This window comes from Anomaloglossus baeobatrachus, chromosome 3, assembly GCF_048569485.1.
Source record: "Anomaloglossus baeobatrachus isolate aAnoBae1 chromosome 3, aAnoBae1.hap1, whole genome shotgun sequence".
NCBI classification, from domain to species: Eukaryota; Metazoa; Chordata; class Amphibia; order Anura; family Aromobatidae; genus Anomaloglossus; species Anomaloglossus baeobatrachus.
In genome coordinates this window covers 89,337,432-89,356,292 of record NC_134355.1, presented here as the reverse complement: position 1 = coordinate 89,356,292, position 18,861 = coordinate 89,337,432, and the positions used below count along the sequence as shown (strand labels likewise).

At 41.2% G+C, this 18,861-nt stretch overlaps 1 protein-coding gene across 1 annotated transcript in view; it reads left to right on the top strand.

Annotated features, from left to right (window-relative positions):
• Positions 1-488: 488 nt before the first annotated feature.
• Positions 489-18,861, top strand: part of SNAP25 (synaptosome associated protein 25) — a 231,182-nt gene continuing 212,809 nt past the window's right edge. Inside the window, exon 1 of the mRNA XM_075339297.1 lies at positions 489-510. The gene's annotated coding sequence lies outside the window, so the exon portion shown is untranslated. The remainder of the gene's footprint in view (positions 511-18,861) is intronic.

The window sequence follows — 18,861 nt, the reverse complement described above, 5'->3', positions numbered from 1 at the left end:
TAGCTATGTCTCCTACCTCATGTGCAGGACATTGCAGTACTTTAGGTCCTGCAATGCCCTGAACATGAAGTAAACAGTAAATCAGAAAAACTATACTACATTTTTAATTGGAGGTATTTACTACAATTATTATTACCCCTACTACATATTAGGATAGGATCTTGGAGATGGTATTAACACAAGTCCTGTTTCTTGTGATCTGAGGGAGTTCCTTTTGTGGAACCCACATTGATATAACAGCATACGTGTAGATGATATCTTGTTTACCCCTTTAAGAAGCCTCTTAGAGTTGCTATTTACCCTATGATAATACATGTACATTATGCAACTCTGCAGTTTGCAAGAGTCTGTCCTCTGCAGTTCCATGAATTTTTATGTCCTACGACGAAGTTGTATTGGTGCATATGTCAAATTGCTGACTAATTCAAGAACACTTGAGTCATCCAGGCACGCGCTGCAGGCTCAGAAGCTGGCGGGATGTGAAACAAAAGACAGCTATTACAGCAGGAGGTATGTATTCTTTTTTTTTTTCATTTCCCCCATAGTAAATTAATACTTGGACCAAACCACATTTTTCATTATGTCTATGCACTTAAAGCCATTTATTTTCTTGTGCACAGAGAATAGAGCCCCAGGAAATAAAGCCGGGGCCTTTCACATTACATTCATTGCATTATTTGTGCTCAATCCAAACGCTTTTTAATCCTAAACAACTTTCTCATTAATCGTACAAAAAAAGCCGTTCTCATAGGAACATGACAATCAATGGAAATAAGGTGAGAAATGGTTGTTCTGAGTTTTTCTACTTGTCTGTAGTAATATTAATAATCTTTTAATTTAACATCCAATATGCCAGAATATCAAATAAGAAACCACAAAATAAGCATTTAGCCACAACAGTCAGTTTCTAGGAGGGGTTAAATAATTAAAGATCAGTCTTATTAAGTTGTTGATGAGGTTTGGATGCACAAAGCTGTTAAAGGGAACCTGTCACCACATACATATAACATAAAAAACACTTTATAATACAGTACTTACCTAACGGTCGCTGCAGTGGGCCTTATGGGCGTCTCCGTTGTCCGGTGCCGGCGCCGTCTCTTTTGGCCATCTTCGTCCTTTTTCTGAAGCCTGTGTGCATGACGCGGCTGCTCGGGACAGATCAAAGTGCGCCTGGTCAGGACCTGAATGCTGGCGAGTGTGTATGACGTCGGACCCGCGGCTAGAGAAGAAGGTGCACAAAGATGGACAAAAGAGGCAGCACCGGCACCAGACAACAAAGACACCCATGAGGCCCACCGCACGACCGTTAGGTAAGTATTATAAAGTGTTTTTTTATGTTATACCCCCGACCTGGGCTCTTATATACAGCATGTTAGAATGATGTATATAAGAGCCCGGTGGTGGTGGCCGCAGCTTATAGGCCAAAAAAGTGGTGACAGGTTCCCTTTAACAATAAATTTGGCATAAGAAATGTAGCACAAAACACTGCAATTTTCTTTTGAAGCTGCAGTTAAATGGCGCGAATCACAAAATATACCATAAAATCCACAAGTGGTCATTAAGGGTTAAATCTACTGTTCAGTCACTTTAAAGGGAACCAGCCTGATTTTGTAATGTAAAGCAAATATGTGGCTGTGACATTGTAATACTGATTAAATTGATACCTGTGGTGAAGGAATCCACTTTGTTGTTCTTCTCTAGTAATCACCATTTGACGTTTTCTGCTAGAGTTCAGTGCACACTGGCCATAAGCTGGGTCTTCTCCTCCCTGTCTGTGATTCCCCGGCTCCTCCACCTGCCTCCAGTCTGTGAATGATCTGCCCATTCTGTTTGAAATAAACTACTCACAGAAAGTTAGGGATACTTGGCATTCGAGTGAAACTTCAGGATGATCCTAAAATGCACATTAACTTTTTCAGGTGAACTTAACGTGAGCTTCTCTAAACTTTTGAATGCAGGTGTCAAACTGTACTTTTTGCAAACAACTTGCTGTTCTCTAACAAGGAGCTTAATGGCAAAAACAACAGGTGTATGATCCATGCATCACCCCAATAAATTTCAGGGTTCAATTAGAATTGGTATTTAGATAGTCGTCTTCATCATGCTGTTCACATTTTCACATCATGAGACCAAGACGATAACTAACAATTGATCAACAGTACCTCGCCATTGCGAGACTTCAAGCAGGATGTTTTTAGATGGAAGTGGCCACTGAGTTTAGAGTCACAGAGTGTCATCAGCAGGTTACAGCAGAGCTACAGAGAGACTGAAAGAGTCTAAGAAAGGTATAGAAGTGGATGTCCTTTAGCCACATCCCACACTGATGACCACATCATTGTGAACAATGCCCTTTGGAATTGAATGATGAATGGAACACAGCTTGAGGCACATTTAAGAGAGATGAGAGGTACTCAAGTGTCACTATCACACTATTCACAACTGTGTATATAAGCAAAACTACCTGCAAAGGTACCTGACCACCTGGATGAGTGACTAGTTGGCCTCAGTGCTGCTCACTGATGAAAGTCAATTCAGGCTTAGCAGAAATCATGGCCGCCAACGATGTTGGAGATGTCAAAGGAGAGCACTATGCATAAGCCACTCTTTTTACCAGACGAGCCTTTGGTAGTGGTGGTGGTGTTACAGTGTGGGCAGGTGGGTCTAGTCCATACAGAACTGCCCTACACTTTGGGAATTGTACAGTGACAAGCCCCTACTACAGGAATAACATGATTAATCCAGTTCTCTGCATGAACAACACAGGCCTAATATCATCTCCATGGAGGATAATGCTCATAGAGGTTGAATCAATTGGGAACAGCTGCTGGAGACTGGGGTACCTCAAATGGAGCGGCCTGCACTTTTTCCAGTACTGAATCCCATAGAAAAACCTATGGGATCAGCTGAATCATAACTCTGTACCCCAGAACCTCAATGACCTGAGGGCCGCCCTCCAAGAAGAGTGGGATGTCATGTCTCTGCAGACAATAACTCCACTTGTGAACAGCATGAGACATTGTTATCAAGCTGTAATTGATGCTCAAGGCGACATGAACCAGGGAGGGGGAATTCTGCACCATAAGAGAAAGGAGTGCAGTACCCTGTGACACCCTGATAGGGTCAGGGGCGTCACACAACCAACATAGTTGCCAATATTTCTGGGGATGTTTGAAAAGAATCTGTCATCAGGTTTTCGCTACTCCATCTAAGAGCTGTATAATGTATGGACAGAGACACTGATTCCAGCGATGTGTCACTTACTGGGCTGCTTTTTACAGTTTAGATAAAATTCCTTTATTTGCTTTACCAGTTTTCTGAATGTTGATCTCTGTATAACCCCACTGACACCACTGATTAACAGCTTTCCATATATACTGTGCATAGGCAGAAAGTGGAAAATCAGTGATGGGGGCGTGGGTACACAAAGCTCATGATTACATAGGGCTACCTGGTAGCAGGTTTACTAGTCCTCTAGCAATTATTTCCTGTTGATAAAACAGTGATTTTTTTCTATCACAACTAAAGCAAAAAGCCCAGTAAGTGACACATCACTGGAATCAGAACCTTTGTCACTACATAATGCTGTACTTGGATTAGGTGATGAAAACCTGGTTACATCCTTTAAGCCCTGCTCTAACCCTGATCATTATGGTAACATCCCTGGTAACTCGTATTGTCCATTACCAGCCCTGAAAAGCTCAGTTATAGAGTAAGGTTTACAAAATCCACTACAATAGTACTGCGGTACATGAGTTGCAACATTTTCATTAAAATTCCGATATTTTTACAAAAAAACGCAAAGCATATTGACCTAAATTTACCACTAACATAAAGTGCAGTGTGTCATGAAAAAACAAAATCACTGGGAAATGCTGAAGCGTTCCAGAATTATTACCCATTAAAGTGACACCGGTAAGATTTAAAAAAATTTGGTGTGGTCATTGTGGTCAAAAGTGGCTTCGTCACTAAAGGGTTAAGGTGTAAAAACACATTAATCTTTAAAAAACAGTATTAGGAGGCAAATTTAGCCCTCCTAACACTTTTTGGTGGTAAATCCTGCCGTCAGGCTCCTTTTCACTGTCCAGATTTTTCAATGAACCCTTACTGGAAAAATGTTTTAGCTAAAAATACATGACTAGTTTAAAAAAAACAATGTTTATGTGTTTTAGCCCCATCCTTGCAAGATTTCAGGAAGTCAATAAAAATAAATAGCGGTCAGAACATTTTTTTAGTCCTACATCTTAGGACTGAAGGAAAATTCTGGACTTTAGAAGTAAAAGCATTAAAATATAATGCAATAAATTGATCTTTAGTTGAACACAGTAACAATCCCGATATTCTGATGGTTGCTTTTTATCTATGCAGCTCTGGAATGACAGCTAGAAATATATGGGCTTAACGGATGACTGGATTTAGAGAATGTGGTCTGGTCTCCTGGTACCTGATCAGCTACACTACACATGTCATTCATTCCAGGCCAAAGCATCATTACTGACATTGAAGCCAGAGTATTTAGAGAAAATTGATCTAGTAAGTCACAATTCCTAAGGGATCTAGCCTCAGCTCTGCATCCTCCGTTTAACCTCTAAAAGAAATTATAAGATTCAGTGATAGACAAGATGTGCATCTAGATCAAGCACCGCACATGAATTCTGCTGATATTTAATAGAATTTTTTAGGGTTTAAAGGGACTCTGTCAGCAGATTTCTGCAATGTAACCTGAAGACAGCATGCTGCAAGTGTTAAAACAGAGACCTCAGCCCTGTGTCTGTTATCTCACAATCTTTTTTTGATTACCTGCAATGTTAGCTTAAGCCTCTTATCTTTATCATTAGTGGGTCTCAGCAGTGCATGAGCTCTAGCCCAACTCTGCCCCCTTCTGTGATTAACAGCTTTTGTCAATGGAAATGTGCACTGAAAACCTGGTGTGGGCACAGCTACATACTAAATCTAAAATCTTTCACTGTGTCAGAAAGGCTGCAGCCACTAATGTAAGTGATACATCATTGAACTCAGAGCCTCTTTGCCTACATCATGCTGCTCTGAGATGAGGTAGCAAAAACCTGCTGACAGATTCCCTTTAAAGGCAACATGAAAGCTTTATTGCTTATAATTTCAGTGAAAAAAGTGATTCATTAGACATGTATGATCAATTTTCCTGAACCCTGTCCTTTAAAGGAGTCATCCACTGCTGGACAACCACAACTTCATGAATTCAGGACCCTTTTTAAAAATACAAACTAAAAGCAGCGCTGTTACAATGACGTTGACAGAATATCGTTAACCCCTTCACGACCGCGGGCAGTAAAATTACGTCCTATTTTAACGTGACTTAACGACCAGGGACGTAATTTTACTGCCTAAACTTCATTTGATTGCCGTGGCCATAGCAACGGCTTTCAAATGATGTCCCCTGCTGTTTCTTACAGCAGGGGACCTTTGCTTGACCCCAGGGGGGGTGGCATCGCCACCCCCTATCGACGATCGATGTGATTGGCTGTTCAAATCTGAACCGCCAACCACATCGATCGCACTAATTTCGGCAAAAATAATGCCCAAATTAGTGCGATCCTGTGAGATCCAGCTATGAGATGCCGCAGCTGCTGCAGCATATCATAGGTGGACCTCAAACATGTCGCCCCCAGCCCCTGCAGCACTGATTGGAGCGATCGTGCTATGACGCGCAATCGCTCCAATCAGTGTGCAGTGGGGCGGTCTGATCTGCCGGTGGCCGCCCTCCCCAGGCCTGTACTGCTCTGGGGACCCTCCCCCAACATGGCTGCAGCGTGGAGTGGCTGGTACTTTTGGTACCACGCCACCGCTGCTGCCGCCGCAGACGCCGCCTCTGCTGTCACCGCGCCAGCTCCAAAGGTAAGTATTGCGCTCCGGCGATGGCCCCTGCGCGCTCCCGTGAAGGCCCCTGCGCGCTCCCGTGAAGGCCCCTGCCCGTGCCCCCCCAGATCTGCCCCCCTACGCCCCGATCTGCCCCCCTACGCCCCGATCTGCCCCCCGGCATCCCGATCTGCTCCCCACGCGATCTGCCTGCCTCCTCTGTCATCTCTATTCTGCTTCCAAGGTTCCTTCCTTCTGCCTTTGCTTCTCCGCCCCCTCTGCTCTCCCTCTAACCCCCCCCCATCTGCCCCCCCCCTGCCCCCCCCTTTCCCCATCCCCCCCTGCCCCCCCCGACGTCCTCTTACCTGCCTTCACGGGTCGTCCGAGGTCTTCACTGGCCCGATCACATCTGCCTCCATCGCTGGGTCCTTCTGCTGATCTGTCCAACGTCTGCCTGCTGCTGGTGTAAAGCTGTCTATCTCACTGCCTTCTTGTTCCTCTGCAACTCTTCTGGTCAGTGATCCTCTTGGTACTGTGAGTATAACTTTTTTTTTTTTTTTTTTTCTTGTATCCTGTCCATTTTTACACTTCATCTGTCCGTGCGTCCCGCCAAGCGCTGATCAGGGATGCAGATAACGGATCTGCATCCGTGGTCAGTTTTTGGCATGACTTTTTTCCGTATTCGCGACGCTTTTTGTATCGCGTCCGTCCGTGCGTCCCGCCGAGCGCTGATCAGGGATGCAGATAACGGATCGGCATCCCTGCTCAATTTTTGGCGTGACTTTTTTCCGTATTCGCGACGCTTTTTGTATCGCGTCCGACCGTGCGTCCCGCCGAGCGCTGATCAGGGATGCAGATAACGGATCGGCATCCCTGCTCAATTTTTGGCGTGACTTTTTTCCGTATTCGCGACGCTTTTTGTATCGCATCCGTCCGTGCGTCCCGCCGAGCGCTGATCAGGGATGCAGATAACGGATCGGCATCCCTGCTCAATTTTTGGCGTGACTTTTTTTTTCCGTATTCGCGACAATTTTTGTATGGCATCCGTCTGTGCGTCCCGCCGAGCGCTGATCAGGGATGCACATAACATATCTGCATCCATGGTCAATTTTTGGCGTGACTTTTTTTTTTACGTATCCCCGACGCTTTTTTTATCGCATCCGACCGTGCGTCCTGCAGCGGCCGATCAGTGCACTGCGTCTGTGCGTTTGAAAAGTCAAATGGCGCTCCTTCTCTTCTGAGCCCCGCCATGCGCCCAAACAATTACTTTCCACCACATATGAGGTATCTGCGTACTCAGGAAAAATTGCACAATACGTTTTATGGTGCATTTTTTCCTGATAGCCTTGTGAAAAAAAAGCTACCTAGTTGAAGCAACCGTTTTGTGGTAAAAAAAAATGTTTTCTTTTCACGGCTCAACGCTATAAACTTCTGTGAAGCCCCCAGGTGTTCAAAGTGCTCACCAAACATCTAGAAAAATTATTTGAGGGCTCTAGTTTCCAAAATGGTGTCACTTGTGGGGGAGCTCCACTGTTTAGGCACCATAGGGGGTCTCCAAACGTGACATGGCGTCCGCTAATGATTCCAACCAATTTTGCTGTCAAATGGCGCTCCTTCTCTTCTGAGCCCCGCCATGCGCCCAAACAATTACTTTCCACCACATATGATGTATCTGCGTACTCAGGAGAAAATGCACAATACATTTTATGGTGCATTTTTTCCTGTTACCCTTGTGAAAAAAAAAGCTACCTAATTGAAGCAACCGTTTTGTGGTAAAAAAATTTTTTTTTCTTTTCACGGCTCAACGCTATAAACTTCTGTGAAGCCCCCAGGTGTTCAAAGTGCTCACCAAACATCTAGAAAAATTATTTGAGGGCTCTAGTTTCCAAAATGGGGTCACTTGTGGGGGAGCTCCATTGTTTAGGCACCTCAGGGGGTCTTCAAACCTGACATGGCGTCCGCTAATGAGTGCAGCTAATTTTGCATTTAAATGGCGCTCCTTGCCTTCCGAGCACTGCCGTGTGTCCAAACATTTGATTTCCACCACATATGAGGTATCTGCGTACTCAGGAGAAAATGGACAATACATTTTATGTTGCATTTTTTCCCAATACCCTTGTGAAAAAAAAAGCTACCTAGTTGAAGCAACAGTTTTGTGGTAAAAAAAAATTTTTTTCTTTTCACGGCTCAACGTTATAAACTTCTGTGAAGCCCCCAGGTGTTCAAAGTGCTCATCAAACATCTAGAAAAAATATTTGAGGGCTCTAGTTTCCAAAATGGGGTCACTTGTGGGGGAGCTCCATTGTTTAGGCACCTCAGGGGGTCTTCAAACCCGACATGGCGTCCGCTAATTAGTGCAGCTAATTTTGCGTTCAAAAATTCAAATGGCGCTCCTTGCATTCCAAGCACTGCCGTGTGTCCAAACATTTGATTTCCACCACATATGAGGTATCTGCGTACTCAGGAGAAAATGGACAATACATTTTATGTTGCATTTTTTCCCGATACCCTTGTGAAAAAAAAAGCTACCTAGTTGAAGCAACAGTTTTGTGGTAAAAAAATTTTTTTTTCTTTTCACGGCTCAACGTTATAAACTTCTGTGAAGCCCCCAGGTGTTCAAAGTGCTCATCAAACATCTAGAAAAAATATTTGAGGGCTCTAGTTTCCAAAATGGGGTCACTTGTGGGGGAGCTCCATTGTTTAGGCACCTCAGGGGGTCTTCAAACCCGACATGGCGTCCGCTAATGAGTGCAGCTAATTTTGCGTTCAAAAATTCAAATGGCGCTCCTTCCCTTCCGAGCTCCGCTGTGCACCCAAACAATTGATTTTTACCACATATGGGGTATCGGCGTACTCAGGAGAAAATGCACAATAAATTGTAGGGTGCACTTTCTCTTTTCTCCCTTGTGAAAATGAAAATTTTATGGCTAAAGTAACATTTTTGTGTTAAAAAGTAAAATTTTCATTTTTTCCTTCCACATTGCTTTGGTTCCTGTGAAGCACCTAAAGGGTTAATAAACTTTTTGGATGTGGTTTTGAGCAGAGTGAGGGGTGCAGTTTTTAGAATGGGGTCACTTTTGGGTATTTTCTGTCACCTCGGTCTCTCAAAGTCACCTCAAATGTGATGTGGTCCCTAAAAAAAATTATTTTCTAAATTTTGTTGGAAAAATGAGAAATTGCTGATGAACTTTGACCCCTTCTAACTTCCTAACGAAAAAAAAATTTGTTTCGAAAATTGCGCTGATGTAAAGTAGACAAGTGGGAAATGTTATTTAGTAACTATTTTGTGTGACATATTTCTCAGATTTATGGGCATAAATTTTCAAAGTTTGAAAATTGCGAAATTTTCAAAATTTTCGCCAAATTTCCTAAATTTTCACAAATAAACGCAAAAAATATCGGCCTAAATTTACCACTGACATGAAGTACAATATGTCACGAAAAAACAATCTCAGAATCGCCAGGATCCGTTGAAGCGTCCCAGAGTTATAACCTGTCAAAGTGACACTGGTCAGAATTGCAAAAAATGGCCCGGTCATTAGGGTGTTTTAGTGGCCGGGGGTGAAGGGGTTAAGCTGCAGCCAAGAGCAGGACATGAATAGCAACTGTTTTTTATTTTAATTAGGATGATGAATTGGTTAAAAACACTCCTTTCAAAATTATCTTGCCATGTACACTGGCCACCCATCATCATGTACAAGCAAAATGCTCATTCATTGGGTGAAATTATCTTATATGCAGTATTAAGATCATCGTTCTCAGTGGTGAATCATCCTGTGCAAACAAGTGATAACGAGTGATCGTTTACTATGGTCTGGCCGTGTAAACAGGCATTCAAGCTACAGCTAATCTGTAAAAGTATGCTTGTATCGTGCCACAGGTTGTTTGGTCAAAACGGACCTAAATGTCTGGGCACAACACTTAAATACCTCAAATATAGGAGATCCATTCTATAAGACACTTTGGCTGCCTCAGCTGTGATATTTGCACACCGCCTGGGCTGTCCTGTACACAGATGTGGGGGAGACCGGGGCCATTTTATTACAACCCAGAGATGCGCTTTGAGCTTTGATTTACTCCTGTCACCTCTCACACAATGTACAGTGACAAGTAGTGACAGGAGGTCTGAGCGGTGGCGGTGAGAAGAGCATCAGGGCAGTGTTAGGGCGTACAGTTTGGACATCTTGGCATTGTACTGCTAATACTGGGCAACCTAGTTATTCTCACTCCTGGAAGAAGTCACCAACACAGCTCTGCTCTAAATGGTAAAAAATGCCTGCGGAGGTGATTTCCTCTAAGGCAATGGACAGAAACGCGTCAGTAACCCTTCTCTTCCTGTCATGGATTTTTAATCCTTTTTAACCAAATGGAATGAAGCACTTATGGTTTTATGTATACCTGAAATATTCTTCCTTATGTAATTCTATCGTGTGATACAGTCTGCTGCCATAATTTGTCAGACAGTCTGCTGAGCCATGTGTCTAATTCTATCATGTGTGATACAGCCCATTTATCTAATCCCTTTATGTGTGATACAGTGCATTGAGCCATGTATCTAATCCCATTGTGTGATATAGTGTTCAGAGACACCCATCTAATTTCATCATGTATGATATAGTCTGCTGAGACATGCATCTAATTACATTACAATCCTTGGAGCCAAATATTTAGTCCCATCATGAGACATAGTCCGCTAAGCCATGTTTCTAATCCCATTAAGGGTGATACTGTCCGTTGAACCATGTATCTAATCCCATAATGTGTGATACAGCAAGAGTGGTGGACTATTGCTGTGGTGTTTCATGCCCCTAAAGACACTAATTGTGTTGAATAGAGTAATGTGAATAACATATTGTATATTTTGTAAATATTGTGTCACGTGGATTTGTAATGTATTGCAATGTGTACTTGTGTAATGTGCAATGTAACCTCTGATATGTGGTGCTGACAATGTGATATGTAATGTATAGTGTTTTATATGTGGTCACCAGACTATAAGGCAAGGAAATAGTTACTGTAACTGTTGGGGCTAGCCCACAATAGGAGGGATTAAATCGATAGGGTAAGAGACAATTCCTTCTAGAACATTAGTGAGACTCAGCATGAAACAGAGATGGACGTATAGTCTGTACGATGTTGAGACCATATGTAGTGGGTGACTTGTGGCAGTAAAATGAAGGAGACCAAAACGGTGATCCTCAAGTGTTGGCTGAGACATAGAGTGGAAAGAACAGTGGTGCTAGAGACTGCCTGTCGAAGAAAACGGCTTCAGACTGAAGGAACCAGAGGACAGGACTCTATTGGCCAGGCCCATAACCGTCAAGGTATCTGGTTAATCCCAACTGGCATGTGACAGTAGTTAGCTTACCCTGGCGGCATCTCCTCCTAGGTTCTGAAATGTTCTAGTCTCTTCTTTCCCATAGTGGCAAAACCCCTGTAACCCGTCTTCTATGAGGAGAAGACACATGGAGCAGTAGAAAGGGAAGTGACTGTCATGAACTCTACTGTTATGGTGGACTCACAACAAGACCAGTGGGAATGGACGCAACCCAGTAGGAACTGAGACTATGCTTGAAACTACTGTGTGCAAATTGAACAACTTGGAAGTTATGTGCCCTCTATCACATGAATGAAGTTGTTGCTCAAGAACTGTTAATAAAGAGTTGTTTAGGATGGACTGGTGGCATAGGAGGACTATAATGAGGGCAATCTAGACTACTGATTGGGCCCCAAGCTCCAGGGGGGCACATGGCCAGAATTCCAGGCCCGAACAAGGTGTATTTTTAAATCCGGATGGACCCGCTGATACCGGATATCTGCGGGTACGCCCAGCACTAGCTGTGACACATAGCCAGGTCCTGTCTCTAATAGCTCTGCTCCACCTGCAACTGTTAACTTGTGAAATTCTGCTGTTAAACTCTGATAACGGCATGGGTCTATTGGTCCCCCATGACGTGTTTGTGGGGCGTTATGATGACCAGGGGTTTGTTGAAGACCCTTGTGGCTGTCATCACTGAGCTCCTTTGAGTATTTCAAGGGACACTGTGATATTTACTGTATGCAGCAATACTGCGGTACTGCTGTGTATAGCACAAGCAATGAGATGATCTCAGGTTCAAGTCCCCTAAGGGGATTAAATAAATAAAGTAAAAAACAAAAATAATGTTTTTGAAAAATACATAAAAGTTCAATTTATCCACCTTTCCCTCATTTTATAAACATAAAAAAGGTCTAAAAATACAAATATTCAGTATCGCCACGTTCATGAAATTAGATTTATCAAAATATAAAAATAATTAACCTAATTGGTAAACACCGTAAACTGAAGAAAATTAAAAACACCAAGATTACTGTAAGAAGTGATCAGAATGTCATAGCTATACAAACATCCTATGAATAATAATGTCATCTTGATCCGTCACACAGGTGAAAAGATTATAAGTCTTGGAAAATGGCAACACGAACAAAAAATGTTTTTTTTTTACAAATTTCTGATATTTTTTTCACCACTTATTTAATAAAAACTGGACAAATTTGGTATTACTGTAATTGTACTGATGAGGAAAATCATATTCGCTGGTCATTTTTTCACTCAATTAGCATTGTAAAAATAATTCCCAAAGAATTATTGGGGTTTGTTTTTTTTCAAAATTTTACTGTACTTGGAAACTTTTTTCATTTTCAGCATACCTGGAATTTTTTTTTCAGTTTTCCAGTCACCTATATGGTAAAGTGAATGGTGTCATTAAAACAAACAACTCATCCTGCAAAAAAACAAGCCCTCATGTCTGTGTGGACAGAAAAATAAATCGGTGGGACTAACCGGACTTAACAAAAATCGGTTCCGGCCTGGAATTGATCCCGGATATCTGGTCAGACGCCAATTTCCATATAAGTCTATGGGGACCAGAATCCAGGGCTTAAAAATGGTGCAAAATCATAGGACACAAGGCGTATTATGATAAAACCAAATATCAACTTTTATTAGACACAAAAATTAATTAAAAATAGCATAGAGTAATATATAAAGTAGTCCATATAAATAGTACAATCCAGAAAAATGGAGGGTACAAAAATAGGGTAGACCATATAAGAGGTTTTTTTGGAAGTAATAGAGTATATATTTATAATTCAGAGGGACTCATGGGGCCAATATAACAGTGATCCATATATAGTCATTCCCATTGAATAACTCTACTCCATATTAAATACCTGGAGAGCGTCCATAAAGTGCAAAAGAAGGTTATTAACAAAATGTTACCCAATGTTACCCAAAATTGACATAAAGAGAGGTAGTCGCCACTCCTATACCACGAAAAACCGCTCCGTTGCGCGTTTCGCGTTGATTGGTAATCACTTCTTAAGGGAGAAATATTTTTGTGTCTAATAAAAATTGATATTTGGTTTTAGCATAATACTTCATGTGTCCTCCTATGACTTGGTGTCTGTTTTGAAAGTAGCTTGACACCACTTTGGTAACATAGTCCAAATGTTAATATGCAATTTGTCCAATTGAATTTTACTTTTTTTTGGCTTAAAAATGGTTGTAGAAGGGATAAGGGGATTAGAGCAAGTGCGCTAAACCTTACATAGGTCTTTTTTCAACCTATGTAACTATGTAACTAAGTCCATCTAGTTCAACCTTCCTCCGCCAGTTCTATACTTTGTCCCTAAGTCATTTATAACCAACAATGTTGTGTGTACTGAGGAAATCATCCAGCTCTTTTCTAAAAGCTGTTATAGTATCTGCCATTACTACCTCTTGTGGTAGTGTATTCCACAGTCTGACTGCTCTAACTGTAAAGAACCCTTTCCTATTTAGCTGTTGGAATCGCTTTTCTTCCACTCGCAGTGAGTGCCCCCTGGTCCTTAGTACTGTCTTTGGAAGAAATAAGTCATGTGCCAGTCTGTTATATTGACCACACATGTATTTATACATATAAATGAGATCTCCTCTGAGACGTCTTTTTTTCTAAGCTAAACATATCTAACTTTTTCAACCTGTCATCATATGGGAGGCCTTCCATTCCTTGTAGTAGTCTAATTAACCGCCTTTGAACTGACTCTAACTTCTGAATGCCCTTCTTAAAATGCGGAGCCCAAAACTGGATCCCGTATTCCAGATGTGGCCTTACAAGTGATTTATAGAGAGGTAACAATACATTGGGATCCCGGGATCTAATCTCTCTTTTTATACACCCTAAAATCTTGTTTGCTTTTGCAGCTGCTGCTTGACATTGAGTGCTGCTCAGCTTATTTGTAATGAGAATACCCAAGTCCTTCTCCTGTTCTGTAGTCCCGAATTTACTTCCATTTAATGTATACGCAGTTATAGGATTGCTCCGTCCTAGGTGCATTACTTTACATTTACCAACATTAAATCTCATTTACCAAGTATCTGCCCATTCTGACATCTTATCCAGATCTTTTTGTAATATTGTACTATCAATGTCAGTTTTTAATATTCTACATAGTTTGGTGTCAACAGCAAAGACTGACACTTTACTATCAATCCCATCCACAAGGTCATTAATAAAGAGATTAAAAAGAATCGGTCCTACCACAGATCCCTGCGGCACCCCACTGCTGACTATAGCCCATTTAGAGAATGTACCATTTATGACTACTCTTTGTTTCCTATCTTTTAGCCAATTCCTTACCCAGTTGCATACAGTTTCCCCTAGTCCTTGCTTCTGGAGCTTTAGTATAAGGCTATTATGTGGTACAGTATCAAATGCCTTTGCAAAGTCCAAATAAATCACATCAGCTGAATTACCAATATCCAGGTTTGCACTTACCCCCTCATAGAACCCCAACAGATTGGTTAGACACGACTTATCTTTCATGAATCCATGCTGTCTGTCAGTTATTATATTATTTTCTGCAATATATTTTTGCATGTCATCCCTTAAAATGCCCAAAAACTTTGCATACCACTGATGTCAGGCTTACTGGACGGTAGTTGCCCGGATCTACCCTCTTACCTTTCTTAAATATCGGTACCACATCAGCAATCCTCCAATCCTGAGGCACCAACCCTGTTACAACCGAGTCTAAAAAGATGAGATACAGCGTTCTGTCGATTACGGAGCTCAATTCCCTCAATGTTCGTGGATGAATGCCATCTGGCCCGGGGGATTTGTCAATGTTTAATTTACTTAGATGCAGGCGTACTTCTTCTTGTCTTAAATGAATTATATTGGGTGGTGAACTTTGATTTTTCACTTGTTGAATGATCCCTGGAACAGTCTGCTCCTTGGTGAACACTGATGAGAAGTGTTTAATATCTCAGTCTTTTGTTTGTCCTCTATAACTAACTTGTTATTATATTTTAAGGGGCTGGTACTATCCTTTGTTTTCCTTTTTGCATTAATATATTTATAAAAGATTTTGGGATTTATTTTAATGTCCTTGGCGATTTTTGTTTCAGTAGCTAGTTTTGCTTGTTTGATTTCTTTTTTGCATTTCCTATTGATATCTTTATACTTCTGAAATGCTATTTCTGTATTCTCAGCCTTTAAGATTTTAAACTTTGTTTTTGTTTTGTTATACTTTGTACAGTCTTATTTATCCATAGTGGTTTCTTTTTATTCCGGGACATTTTATTACCAAAGGGTATATGATTTTTACAGGACTCTAGCAGTATATCCTTAAACTTACCCCATTTATGTTCGGTATCCCCAGTTATCATGACATTATCCCAATCTACACATTTAAGCCCTTCCCTTAATTTGTTGAAATCAGATTTCCTAAAATTCCAGGTTTTAGCATTTCCCCTTTTAAATGTTCTATTGAAAATTACGTTGAAGCTTACCATATTATGATCGCTGGTGCCCAAGTGCTCCCGGACCTGAAGATCTTAAATTATATCCGGTCTATTTGACAGGACCAGATCTAGCAAATTATCTCCCCTGGTCGGTTCATCTACCATCTGAGAGAGGAAATGGTCTTGAATTGTGGGTAAGAACTTACAGCTTTTAGCACAACCAGAAGATTCTATGAATGTCTGGATAGTTGAAATCCCCCATAATAAGAACCCGATTATTATTATAATTATTATTATTATTATTAGCTGCCTTTTCAATTTGTTCCAGCATATCACCCTCTACTTGTTCAGGTATGTTAGGAGGCTTATAGCAAACCTCAACTAGCATTTTTCCATTATTCCCCTCCCCATGTACATTTGCCCATACTGACTCTACATTGTTGCAGTTCCTCCCAATGTCATCATTCAACACAGGTTTTAGGTTAGATTTGATAAATATACACACCCAACCACCTTTTTTGTCTTTCCTGTCCTTCCTGAATGTAGTATAACCTTCTAAGTTTGTCACCCAGTCATGGCTTTCATCCAGCCAGGTTTCTGTAATGCCCACCACATCATAAGCCATGGTTGACATAAGAGTCTCCAATTCATTCATTTTGTTTACAAGACTTCTTGCATTTCCAAGTAGACATTTAATACTATTAACACATTTATTACTCCTAGCCTCCCTATGTTCCTTGCATTTCCCAGCCCCCTCTTCGCGAGTCTCCAGCGTGGCTGTAACTGCTTCCAGGCTTCTCCCTCTTCTTCCAGGGATGCTCATTTACCTTCATATATATTCACTGCTTCCCCCGCCCACCAACAGTCCTGACGTCTCTGGTTGCAGTCAGACGCACCCTGCTTGCAATCATAGACCCACTATTCTGGTATAAAAATAAATACATTTAAAAATCGGCGTAGGGTCCTCCCCCCCCATATTATGATACCCAGCACAGATAAAGCATACGGCTTTAAAAAAAAAAACACATGTCGTTCCTCTTATGTTGATACACAGCCAAGATAAGCGCCTTGGGGCTGCAGTCTGTAGCCGTATGTTTTATCAGTGCTGGGTATAATTATACAAGGGAACCCTACACTAATTTGGTCATTTAATTTTATACCACGATAGGGACCTGCAGACAGGGACTGTGATTGCAAATAGTCAGACACTGTCACAAAAGGCTGGGGGTGAGTCTGACTGCAACCAATCACAGACACCAGGACTGACGGTGGGCGGGGGAATGAATGAATATGGATGAGCAATAATGAGCGGCCTCAGAAGAACAGTGAGCGATCTGGAAACAGTTACAGATGTTTCAGAGCCTTGGTAAGCATAGTGCACTTGCTTTGTTTTTATTTTTCCTTTATTTTTTTTTTAATTTCCCAAGTTGTTGGACCCCAATCATTAGCTGGAGTTCCCTGAGAGGTTTGGGCCTGGGACCGGTACTTTTGAAACCTCGTGGATCCGGACTTTTTACAGTCTAGGTTCGCCCATCAATAAAATTAAATTATTAACACTGCACACACAAAGTGTTTACTTTATTATATGAGTCAACACAATGACGGTGATATCAAGTGTATGCAGTTTATTTATAATTTATTATTACTACTTTCATATCATAAATATTCTGGAAAAAAAAATATTTTTTTTGGCGCCTTATTCTGAGAGTTATATGTTAAACACTTTTCCGAGAACTGAGATCTTGATGGATAAGATGTACATTTTTGGGTAAATACAAATTTTTATATAATTTTTTTGTCCTATTTTTTTGGTGGTTAGAAAGTTCAACAATAACAGTGATTATAGCATTGCTTTTTTATTCTTATTCTTTGACTTTTAATATACTGGTATCGCTTTAGTATATGAGTCAATAGGATTGCAGTGATATTCAATTTATAACAACTTTAATGTTAAAACTTTTGTGGAAGAAAATAACTCAAAAAAACAAAAAAAAACATTTTTGCATTATATTATAGCTTTTTCTGTAACAAGCCTTACTTTTCTTCTTTGCTATTATGGAGCCATTTATATATTATTTTATTTAATTTGATGTGAGATGAACAAAAAATGGCAATTGAAGCGCTCTCTCTTTTTTTTGTATTGTTTTTGCGGTGTTTACATGTGAGATAACAAATTATATAGTTTTAGTGCAGTGTTTATTATTGACACGGTGATACCGGATGTGTATTTTCTTTAACATTTCTTTTTTATAGTAAACACATTTTTATAAAAAAAAAAAAATAGAATATAAAAGAGGGTTGTTTAAAAAAACCCACATTTATTAGGGTACGTTCATGCAATCATTGTTACTCGTGTACTGGATGCAGCGTATTTTCGCTGAGTCCAAAACGCAGAATTTTACAGTACAAAGTGGAAGGGATTAATGAAAATTTCCTGCTCATCGCGCTTCTTTTTTACACTGCGTAAAACGTCAACAAATGCTGATCGTGGGAATGTAGCCTGAGTCTTACAAGGGTACTTGAAAATGGGATTCTTTGATCATGAAGATGATACTCTACATTAATTATGAGGAGCTGTGTATGATCTCAGATTGCCAGTATTAGGCCTCAGTTCCACGTACGTTTTGCAAACATCGGATTGTACTTGCACCAGAGCAAAACTATGGGGCAGTGTCCATCTGTGATTTGGTAGCGAGTCTCAGCTCACACGCACCCATAGATGTCTATGGGTGCATGTGAAACATCTCACAGCACTCGGATGTCATCTAAGTGTAGTATGATGTACGCAGAGACAGGCCGGGGAACAGAGTGTGACAGTGCTCCCTCACTTTTCTCCGTAGCTGTAATCCGATCTCAGATTGGATCACAGTCGCATGACACTCGGTCCACGCTCGCAGTAGAGTCTGACCCGAGGGTCATTGACATATCGCTTCCGATGCGCTTGCATTGGAAGCGATGCTCAAGTGAAACCGAGGCCTTAAGGGGGCTTTACATGGAATGACATATCTAACGCTATATCGTCGGGGTCATGGAATTCGTGACGCACATCCGGCGTCGTTAGCGACGTCGTTGCGTGTAACAGGTCCGAGCGAGTGTCAACGATCAAAAATACTCACCTAATCGTTGATCGTTGACACGTTGTTCATTTTCAAAATCTCATTGGTCATTGTGGACGCAGGTTGTTCGTCGTTCCTGAGGCAGCACATATCGCTACGTGTGACACCCTGGGAATGACGAACAACAGCTTACCTGCGTCCTGCCGG